At 31.4% G+C, this 10,764-nt stretch overlaps 1 long non-coding RNA gene across 1 annotated transcript; it reads left to right on the top strand.

The window, feature by feature from the left end:
• Window positions 1–1,125: 1,125 nt before the first annotated feature.
• Window positions 1,126–2,559, top strand: LOC145038707 (uncharacterized). The gene is made up of 2 exons (XR_013679504.1): window positions 1,126–1,484; window positions 1,596–2,559. It is a non-coding gene; the product is annotated as an uncharacterized LOC145038707 (long non-coding RNA).
• Window positions 2,560–10,764: the final 8,205 nt, after the last annotated feature.

Here is a 10,764-nt window from a genome sequence, read left to right as displayed (position 1 = left end):
GATCTACCATCGGTTCCAACAAAAGGTCGAGAACATCCGAGTCGAACATTGGTGTTAACCTCGACCTCAATGATGAGTTCGACACCATAGAGGGGGAGGGTCCACCGGATGTCCAATTTCGTCGACCACCGGGAAGGGACAAAGCGAGAAAGGGGGTGTGAGGTGTCTTCTAACAGAAAATCAATCAACGAGGACGTACTAGCGGAGAAAATCGACAAAACTCTAAATTTTTAGAAGAAAAAATTGATTCAACAGAGGAACAAGGTCGGCGACAATTAACACTCACCAATCATCAAATTATAAACACGGTACCGCAACTGAATCTCGACCCAGAAAATTTAAGGGTGTTTATGAAAATTCAACAAGAAGTTCTCGACTAATATCTCAAGTAGATTCTATGTTTTTTAGTAATTTAGATTTTCTAAGTTATTTTTATGTTTTTTTAGTATTTTAGTTTTTATTTTCTATGTGTTTTTATGTTTTTTGTTTTTTTTGTTTTTTTTTGGTTAAATTTTCTATGTTTTAAATTATGTAATATGGTTTTAATCAATATAAAATATTTTAATATGTTTTAAATTATGTTTTTATCTAATTTAATTATAAAAAAAATTAAAAAAAAAGAGATAATTGTGGAGTGGTGACCATATCCTAAGTCTAGTGATTTGGTGGTGAAGGTGACGTGGCGCAGAGGAGACACTACTTTTTCGGTGGGTTGGTGGTGACCACCCCCCATAGGCTTAACGCCTTGTTCCCGAGTTCCACTTAAAGAGAAAAATGGGAGGATACCGAAGGAAAGTGAGGGGTGTCGAAGGAAAATCGTGTTCTCAAGTTTCATTAATGGAAGGAAAGTGAGGGGAGGGGAAGGATTTTAGAGTCATATTTTCCTTCCAAATTGGACGGATTTGGGAAGAAAGTGAGGGGAAGGAAAATTTTAAGTTTTATTATTTTTTTTCCTTCTAACTCGGGAACACAAAAACTAAAAATTTTCATTTCATTTCTTTTCATTTCCTTCGAACTCGGAAACACAGAATAATTTTCTTTGTCAAAATTTTCCAATGCTTTATGAATTTACATAAAAACTCGGAACAAGCGGATGCGTTATTGTTTTGAATTGACTCAGTCCTTTATCGCGGCATTCCCTATATCTCGGCAGCGTCTGTTCATTGTTCTATATACTTGAAGACGCATTCAAATAGAAGTTCTCATTGCACTACTAACTTCACCAATCACCACCACTATTTACCACCGTCCAACTTTCTATATGGAGAGTTTTAAACCAAACCTCCTACAAAATACTTTAATATCCATTAACCCATTTTCAATCTCTCCGCTCCATCTCTTTCACTCACAAACCCTAGCCTCACCACTCACCTTTCTCTCTTTCTACGCACCATCTAAATCATGCCACCACCATCATCGAGGTCCTAGGTACCTCGGTCTGTGAAGCAAATATAATGGTGCTTACATCTTTGACGAAACCCCTGGTAGACAATTAAATGAAAGAAATTTTCGTTCTTTTTTTTACCTCTCACCTTGCTCTTGGATTTAAAACAATCGATTATGGTTTTTTACACTTACAATTTTTGGTTTTACAGGATTACAAGTTCGATTGGGTTTTTGGTCACCACCATGGCTCATCATAGTGTCTTCTTAGGTGGTTTTTCTTTTTGGATTCTGGTTTAAACACCGCAGCGCACCACCACCTCTATCTCACTCTTTCACACAAAAATTATATCAGGGCATTATTCTTTATCTTACACACAAATGGTTTTAATGTTAGTTTTCTGCAGCCAACCCGAAGGACATTTTTCTCTGTGATTTAGAGAGAAGGAAAGACCCGGGACCTATAGAACACCAAATTATACACAATATTCATGGCAAAGAGCCCAATGGGGCAATGGTCATTCTGGAACTGTAGACAAGAAATATGATTTTTAAATGGAAATTCAAGAGCAAGAACTTGAAGCTTCTCCCCATTTAGTTTTACATTTTTATTTATTTTAGATCTGCTTTGGACTTTTGGAACCATAGGTACCAATCGTTGTTCTTTCAGGATCAATTTTTTGCTATTTGGTTAATTATAAAGTTGTTGGCATAAATATTATTAGTGAATCTAGACGAGTGGACAGACGAATTGGTTCAGGACATGTTCTGTGGGTTCTATTTTATCTACTTTATTTGTATTATTAGTAGTTTTATTGGTATTATTAGTAGCTAATAAAAAGTACTACGGAAACTAGGTTAGTAGTTACAGGCTGACAACATGGTGTGCTATTTGCCTTCTCTTCTTTATCTGGAGTAATGACCATCATGCCCTCAGATGTCATTTACATCTGTAAGGGGTATATTTGGTTTGAGTTTCCATTGATGTTGTGTAAGTCTTAACAATGGTGGGTGCTACTGCCGGTTGGAGATGGTTGCGGTGGGTGTTGGTGGTGTATTAGGGTGATATTCTTGAAATTGGGTGATAAAACAGATACAAAAAGATCCATGTACCAGGTGTATGATCTATAATCTGGTTAACTTAATTGCAACTTTGTATCAACTATTGAAGCTTAATTATTTTGGTACATTTGGAAATTTAATGTGTAAAATTCATATTCATTTTTTTTTTGTTAATTTGAAGTTGCCACTTACCTCCATGAAATGCATCCATGAAATAGAAGTATAATTATTAAATTCAATGTTTAAATTGTGCGGTTAAAGTTTGGAGTTCAATGACATGCATTGTTATCAATTTTTTTGATCCAGGTCACAATGGAAGACCTTTCCTTCTTTCTTTTATAACTCTGAAAGTTTTGAATGTTCTTAATTGTGTTTGTAATAAATATGTTTATTTTTAAGCTTTATAGTTTACAACTTAAAATCTCTTTGTGATTACCATGATGCATAACTTATTTTTCTTATTTAACAATAGTTTTTAAAAATTTGTGAAAAAATGCATTATAATTGTAGTTAATATAACTTCATAAGTATTAAAAAATGTTTTGCGAATAAGAAACTAATAGAAGAATTATCTCATTTGTCAAGATTAAAGTCAATATCATTCATTAGCATCAAATAGTATACATAATTCAGATAATTAAATATAACATTAAAATACTATTGAGCGATTATAGTTTGGAGCTGGTGATTGGATGGTTTCGTATATCTGGCTGATTTTGGCTTTCATCGGCCATTTATTTATATCTCTGAGTAACGGTTGCCACGTTTCCTATTTATATTTCCTATTTATATGTATTCAAAAGTCATCCAAATTGCAATTATTTTATAAGTTCAAAAGGTTTCTAAAAACAATTTATGAATCAAACATTTGTCTTTGTTTAATTTTTCATGATTGACTTTTTATCGGTGATAAAAATAACTTTTTGAAAAGTTTAAAGTTATTTATTCAAATTATAGTGAAAATATTATAAAAATTACTAAGATGTTTGTCTAATAATTTTTGGAAAGTTCCGTTTAAACTTGACCTTCTTTTTGTTAAAATTTGGTCTCACTAATCATTTAAATATAGATAAAACCAATATAACAAAATTCATGGATTTTTTTTCTTATTAATTTGCAAGAACAAAATTAGGATAATATTTAGGAGCAATATGCTACATAACATTTTTGTATGTAAGACCTAGATATAGATTTCAGTTGAATTATTTATCCTTAGCAAACCCAACAAATAGATTTATCTAAAATAACATACTTAAATAAAAACTAAGTATACACCATACATGTCAAAATAAGGTTAAACATATCCAAAACCACCTTTTAAAAATGGAATTTTGATGAAATAAGATTGTTTTTTTTTATACTTATATAAGCAAATCTAGATTTTTTTAGTTTATTGTTTATGCTCGTAATATTCCGGTGTTTCTTTTCTATGTAACATACCATTCTAAAAAAGTAAATTATTTTAAAAATTGTTTTTTATTCAAAAGTGTTTGAATCTGTGTTTTCAGATAAATCTACATGATTGTAACCGCTAAACAATTCAAAATTGTTTTAAATAAATATATTTTTTCATTTTATATATTTCCAGTAGTTGTATAATTTTTGGTTGATAAATGATAATGATTTTCTTTAGGTTTATATATGAACAAAATTTTTAAGGTTTCATGATTATTTTGTTTAATCAATAAATAACAATATATATATATATATATATATATATATATATATATATATATATATATATATATATATATATATATATATATATTCATGTGATCAACTTTACATGACATTGTTCATAGATATGTAATGGATTTGGTGAAACAAGTATTCAACCTGCTGAATAAAGTCCAAAAGGTAAAATAGAAAATGATTATTAAACGGTTACATATAGTTACAATGCTGATTTCTGCGTATACTATCACATTGCATATTTGCTGAAATATGACATTTTAATGAAAAAAACTAATGATAGATATCTATCCTTACTCTTTATTTTTATTATTGTTGATTTCTTTTTCCCCCGTATGATTATTGTTGATAATTGTTTAGATGTAATAACTATTTACGTAAAAGAAATAATTGCCTCTACATACTAATTCCTAAAAAACTATTTACACCCGTCGCTTGACACGGGTAAACGGTTAGTATATATATATATATATATATATATATATATATATATATATATATATATATATATATATATATATATATATATATATACCTACGGTATAAAAGTAAGAACATTATGTCCTGGCATGTTTGCAAGAATTTCGAGTCTTACCACGACCAGACTCACATATTCTAAATACTAAAAGAAAGGTTTAAGAGTTCTCTCCGATTCCTAATGAGGTAGGCTTTTAAGTAGCATTTAGTGCTCGGTACCATCACCGTCTTCTTATGTTTTTTACTAGAGTTACCGAAAGTTTTGATGAGACAATTTGGCTATTTACAAGTATTAAAATAAAATCCCATGTTATAATAATAATAATGTGAATCTTATGCTTCCCCCAAAAACTACGCCTTGTAGTATATATATTTTTGGCTCATGCGTGTGTGGTTTACTAACACGTTAAATAAGAATATTGTTGGAAAAAGGAATATGGTAATCGCGATTCTCAAGCATTACTTGAGTTGAATATCATTGTAGTTTCGCATGGCCGATTCACCGTTTAGATTCATGATCCTCGGCTAATCAAATCATGAATGCTAAATGAGCATAAAAAGAGATTAACATGTTATTGACATAGTGCCAATAAATCTCATAAGATCTAGGAATATCATGGACATTGATATTGGTAAGCTAAATCGCTTCTTGGTGTGATTTTCAGCTAATCCACTTTGCATCATGGAGTGAAATATGTATCCTAGCATTTTTTAAAATAATTTGATAATTGGGTAATGATTCTTTAACGATTAATTAAACAAACTATGTCTAATCATTAATAGAATGATGTCTTAAAAGTATACACTAAAAGTAAATTGCTATAAAGCCTCTAGAAGGATAAACTAGAAGGAATGATCAATCTTGTTTGTGGTTTGAAAATAGCTCTTTTAAACCAAAACAAAGATCATACATTTGGTAAACATCTTCTTGAGGTACCTCCAATTTTATCTCTTTATCTGCAAGAAGGAGAAAGTATCAAATTCACTTAGTACATTGATAACATTAACGCAACATGGAATTCCATCAATATTAGGAGTTAACTATGGAAATATAACTAACTGGCTACATGTGCATATAATTAGATGATTCTGATTTGATATGAGCAACTTGGAAAGATCCATATTAGCAAATGTTAAGTGTAAAAATTGAAGAAATATGGAATACCATCGTGTTGGGAGTTGACTATGGTGACCCAATTAAATAACCAACTGGTGCATACAATCAGGTGATTTTGATTTGATATGAGCTATTTGGAAAGATCTATTATAGAACTACATTGCATGTTGAGGACCTTTGGAATTAACATAGAAAAGCATAGAGACTCCAAGATTCAAAAAATTAAGTACATTGATAGGGTTTTATCAATTATGGAACTACATTTCATGTTGAGGACCTTTGGCTATGATCAGGTGATTCTGACTTAACATGAACTGATGGGTTTTATCAAAAACAAAATCAGGTACAATGCGGAAAACACTTAACAATTAAGTGGGTACTTTCATCCTATAAAGGGTGTATGTCATAACACTTTGAAGGCAACATACAATGAACAGAAAACTAGCATAATCCCTAATATAATCGAAATCATGGGATTAGGGTTACATACCTTTGATATGTTATAGTAAACAATTCACATCAATCCCTTATTGTTGTTGGACTTGGAAAAGCTTAGCACCAAAAGGATGATGCCTCTAACGACTCACACCCAAACCCTAGAACTAGAAGACAAGAGAAGAGAGGAATGAGGAGATTTTTGGCCAAAGTATCGTTATGGGAAGAGCACGCATGGAAATTCCAAGCCTTGGGGTTCTATTTATTTTGTGAATGACACAAGGAAAACCCTAGATTTGAAAAATAAAATAATACTATTTTATCTATTCAAATATGATATCCTTATCAGAATTAGGAATATTCTAGAAACCCTAGAATCATTCCCAATTTCATTCACCACCTCTATGGGTTGTAGAACTTTCCTTCCTTGCTCAACTATAAATAATTACAATTCAATCCTTGGAGCTTTAATTAATTCCAATTAATCCAGAATTAATTTCAGATTAATAAAAAATTAATTCCTATTGAGTTCATATTAATTTATTAATCATATAAATTAATGAATCAAACATTTAGCAACTGATTTCATATTAATTTATTAATCACATAATAAATTAACGAATCTATTATCTATTCCCAATTAATATATTAATCATAATATATTAAAAAAATAATTTATTACAATTTATTAATTTTATAATAAACTAATAAACATATCCTCTCTCTCTCTCTCTCTCTCTCTCTCTCTCTTTCTCTCTCTCTCTCTCTCTCTCTCTCTCCCTCCCTCTCTCTCTCTCTCTCTAAATGTCATTCTTACAAAGTTCTAGTTATGAGAGGAACCCAAAAATGACCTTGCTTCTAACTACAAGAATATACCAATTTAGTTATTGGCTTAGACATCTTAATCCAATAGTCTTCCACTTGGATAAGTTTATAACTACAATTGCAAGTATGAGCCTTGAGCTAAACAACAAAGCGTGATTTCCAAAACCACTGCCGAACTTTGATTCAAATCAAATGTTGACCCTTAGATAAGTGATCAACTATTCCTTTGTTCTACAAGATACTGTATGGACATGCGAAATGGATTAGAATCAATGTCATAGTCCAAGATTCTGTTTCTTGATTTCCCTAATTTATGACAATTGAATTCAGACTACTGTATGAAAACATCAATTTAGTCTGGGCTCGGACAAGCACTTCATATGTCAACAAAACATCATCGAGGGATCCAAACATATCACATATCATGTTAAGTAAAAAGGAACAAATTAATTTCAGTATATACTCATACATTTTACAAACCAACTCATGTATATAATTACTTTTTATAACACCCAATTACAAGACGTGTTTCGGTAAACCAATTCACAACTGATTCGTAAACAACGAACTATATATCTCCGCTTAAGAATAATAGATATTATGGTCTTAGAATTACTTATTATAAAATCCATGAAGTAATCTCTAAGCGTGGGTTTATCCAATACCTAAAATTCTTATTTTCAAAGTACTCATGAATGTTGTAGCAATTCCAATTGTAATGTCTTAACCTCAATCGGCAATCTACAATCAACTCATGACAGTCTTAAATCACTAATTACTTCTAAAAGTATGAGCCACTGTGGAATTTTGAATAATATTAAAATTATTTAGGGAAGTAAACATGCAAAGTGAAAAACAATAATAAATTAGTTAACTATGGTTTTAAACTTACTGAGTATAAATAATTCTTATTATTTAATCACCATAGTAATTATGAATATATTCGTTGTATGATGTTTCGAGTAATCAACTAACCACTTGGATTAGACAACATTAGTCATGCCTAAGTTATGAACATGCATATTATGCCTTCCTATAATCCTTCCTTTGTGAACAGACCCAATGGACACCATTCGAATGATAAATATTTTACAATTCCAAAATTTTATCATTATCTAAGATGTAGCGGAATTCCAACTTTACACGCATTGACATTCTGTGATGTCGAGGCTCTAAAGTCACAAAGACCAAACTTAAGATATTACATGATGTTATACTAGAACTTGTTATCCAAAATAATTCCATGGTAACGAAGTCTTAAATTCAAGCTACACTTCTTGAATACTTCTCTTGCATTAAAGGTTCCAAATCACATGTAGATTCTATAAGCATATCCCATAATGGAAACATTTCCATATGATCATCAATTCTGACCAAGAATCATATCAATCCAGAACGTGTCACTACGGTCTGTCCTAACAATATCATACTCTCAACTGTCTGCAAGCAACCAGTCTTTGATAAACCATGAGAATGTTCTTGAGAGTAGTTTAACACAATTACTCATATGAAATTCAAATCCTTTTCACACAATGCTAAAGGCGTTTGAAAATTTAGAATAAGCGAACATTATAACATATGTGATCGATCCTATATCTGAAGCATATAGGACTTGACTCTTTATGTCCCAAACAAGGATTTAATATCTTTTCAATTCCTTTTTAAAATATTTCTATATATGGAATCTCCTATGTTGAATATATTTCTTTGACTAAGTTCTATTAAACCATACAATCTAAACCTTTAGACTCAAAATGAAGTATGATTGGCGTCTCCCTTAAGTCCACTGTAGCGAAACATTTTTTGAACTTTGGAACTTGCAAAAATAGAGACATTATTTCCTATGAGCAGTATTGTCAACATGCAATACCAACATAACAAATATGCTCCCACTAGCTTTAACATGTACCCAAAAATCTGTTGGATTAGTGTCTAAGGCTGTGACTATAATTGGTAAGTACTTGACCCGGTTGTGCATGGTCCTTTTGGGTCGCCTTCACCATAACAACTTGACAGGATGATTTTTTAAGAGAGAAGAGATATTATTGTTAATATATTGTGAGAATAATATATTAAGGGAATAATAATGTTATTTGATTAATATAATTCATATATTAATTGAGAATTAATTTGGTGACATAAAGAGATTAATTGAATAAAGGGGCATAAACTGTCAAATGTGTGATAGTTGTGTTTTGGGCTATGTAACCTTATGGATATAAGGGTGGACGGATTTTAGGGTTAGGAGACCTTAAAATCGTCCAAGCCTAATATCTAGGAGGATCTTGGATTGCTTTGGGCCTAAGTTATTCAATTAGGGTTAAAGGTGAAACCCTAGTGGCTCATAATATAAATAGATCCCTTGGGTAAGGGAAATCGACATTTATGCAAGGCAAGAAACCCTAGGGCCGATTTCTCACCCTCCTTTCTCTCTCTCTCAAGATCATCCTCTTGCTAGTTGGTGTTTGTAAGCCATTAGAGGAGTGACAATAGTGACTCTAAGCTCCAAGGAGAAGAAATATCAAGCAAGTAACTCAAGGTATTGTTCTAGATCTGATTTCAGATGATAAGATTCAATTGTTTACATTGGATCTAGAATTGTAAGTCTTGGATACAATGCATGTTCAATTAGAGAAACCTAGATCCAAGCATTAGGGTTTGCATGTGCACATAGGAAAGTTGTTATGGCTTAAACCCATCAGTGGTATCAGAGATTTGATTGATTTCTATTGAATTGATGCATTGGTTTATTGCTTGTTGCTTAAAAAAATTCGATTTTTGTGATTCTACCTGATGAACTCGGCGAGTTCCACTGTGGACTCGGCGAGTAGCTCCAACTCGGCGAGTCCATAGAGGAACTCAGCGAGTTCGAGCGTCAGAAGGAGGTAGTTTCGGGATTTCTTGCTGTTTTACTTGAGGATACTTGCCTAAACTATTTTGGGTCATTAAAATCCGATTTCGATCATATATATGAGTATATTCTTGACCAAACAAAAGATAATTACCAATTAGTTGAATAATAATTTCCTTATATAATAATAACTGATTATTTGAATTGAATTGGTGAATTGTCTTGCAAGTAACATTGGATAAGATCAAATTGAGATAATCTAATTAGTTGATTTATATTATTTGCTGTTTGATCCTTATGTTTTGAAAAGTTTAAAACTTTTCCTCAAGTTTTGAAATTTAAGTTTTGTGATTAAAAGTTTAATTTGAATAATTTAAATTTCAAACCCTAGAATTTTACAAGTTTAAAATTCAACACTATACTGATATATTATTACAAGCTTTATATATATATATATATATATATATATATATATATATATATATATATATATATATATATATATATATATATATGATTAAAAATGCTAGTCTTACCGTTAGTAGGCTTCATTCACAAAGCCGGTCTATAAGGTGGGTATAAAGTTGTTGCCTATAAAATGGCACTTAATGGGTGTACACTTACACCCACCGCTTGCTTGACTGGTGGAGGGTTGTTTGCCGAACGGGTTGGATCGGGCAAACCTCTTCTCATTAATAAGTATAATGAATCTATATAAAGTAACTAAACGTGTTTCATACGATTCCCAATCTTAGTTACTTTAGGAAAAGTGAATTGATGCAATCCCATGAAATTAAACTTTGCACCCTTGCTAAGAAGTTAGTGGAGTGTGTGTGGTTAACCGGCACACTAATTGGTTCTAAGCAAAGGTGGCAAAGGGTGATTCTTTGTTTGTCATAGTTCGGTGGAGCGTGTGTGGTTT

Source organism: Lactuca saligna, chromosome 4 (genome assembly GCF_052625555.1).
Source record: "Lactuca saligna cultivar CGN05327 chromosome 4, ASM5262555v1, whole genome shotgun sequence".
NCBI classification, from domain to species: domain Eukaryota; kingdom Viridiplantae; phylum Streptophyta; class Magnoliopsida; order Asterales; family Asteraceae; genus Lactuca; species Lactuca saligna.
This window is presented reverse-complemented; position numbering and strand designations above follow the sequence as displayed.